Source organism: Aptenodytes forsteri, unplaced genomic scaffold (genome assembly GCF_000699145.1).
Source record: "Aptenodytes forsteri isolate BGI_AS27 unplaced genomic scaffold, ASM69914v1 Scaffold147, whole genome shotgun sequence".
Taxonomy (NCBI): Eukaryota; Metazoa; Chordata; class Aves; order Sphenisciformes; family Spheniscidae; genus Aptenodytes; species Aptenodytes forsteri.
Genome location: NW_008795320.1, coordinates 599,178 through 600,243, shown reverse-complemented (window position 1 = coordinate 600,243; position 1,066 = coordinate 599,178). Strand labels below are relative to the sequence as shown.

General features: G+C 67.2%; 1 protein-coding gene across 1 annotated transcript in view; it reads left to right on the top strand.

Moving 5' to 3' along the window:
• TMEM161A (transmembrane protein 161A) overlaps nt 1-1,066 on the top strand; it is a 13,856-nt gene that overhangs the window by 8,088 nt on the left and 4,702 nt on the right. The gene's annotated exons all lie outside the window — the stretch shown is intronic.

The window sequence follows — 1,066 nt, the reverse complement described above, 5'->3', positions numbered from 1 at the left end:
GGGCACCTGACAGCCAGGATCAGGCCACTTGGGGCAGGCTGGGGGTTTGTTTGGCATCACGGCCCCTGAGTTCTCCCCCCCCATCGGCGGAGGGGCTGCTCAGCTCCTGGCTAAAGCTGGCACGGAGGGCACACCGGGGGCTGCGTGCCCCCCCCGCCCTGGGGGTGCCTGGTCGGGGGGGACGTGGCACCCCCCAGGCCTGGGTACCCCAACTCGCGGGGGATGCTCGGGGCACAGGCGGAAGCGACATCTAGTGGGAAGCGCATCCCTTCGCCTGGGAGATCGATATCCATGGCAACCCCTCGGGGCCACCAGCACCCTGCCTGGACCAGGGGCACCCCAGCACCCACGGAACCCCCCCGTCAGGGTGAGCGGGTGCTTCTTGCAGAGCAGGGCTGTCACAGCCCTAAATAACCCCGAGCTCAGCTGAAATGCCTGCAGACCCCCACCGTGACGCAGGTGCTGGCATCGTGGTGGGCCCTGAAGCCCCTTACCCACCGTCAGCCTGGAGGAGCTGCACCCAGCGCGCTCTGCCCTGGCCTCGTCCACCTTCGGCTCCTCCAGTGCTCGCAGGGAGACGCAGCTGGGAGCAACGGGGGGATAAACGCAGGAGAGGAGCCCGTTTGTCTTGCAAGGAAGACATGGGCAAAAGGACACGGCAGGCGAGATGGTTACAGCCTGCCCCGTGGCATCATTGCTCCACGGAGGGCACCGGGGAGGGGGAGGTCCCAGCTCAGCCAGCCCCGGGCCAGGATGCAGGAGGACGGGGAGGCCACGGGGATCGAGCCGCCGCTGCCCAAACCCCTGTGCCCTCCTTTGACCCTGAAATACAGTGCCCGGGGGCTGCGCGCAGGGATGGGTATCGCAGAGCCTCAGCCAGAAGGGGCCCTTCAGGTGCAAACACACACCCACAGGTGTGCACACATGTACATAGGGGGTGCAGGCATGTACATGGACTTGATTTAATTTAGATACGTACATGCAGCCGCTGTGCCGCTGCCCCGCACAGCGCAGGCGGGGCTCGAACCCGCGGCCCCAGGGCCGGGCGGGGACCACAGCTCCCAGG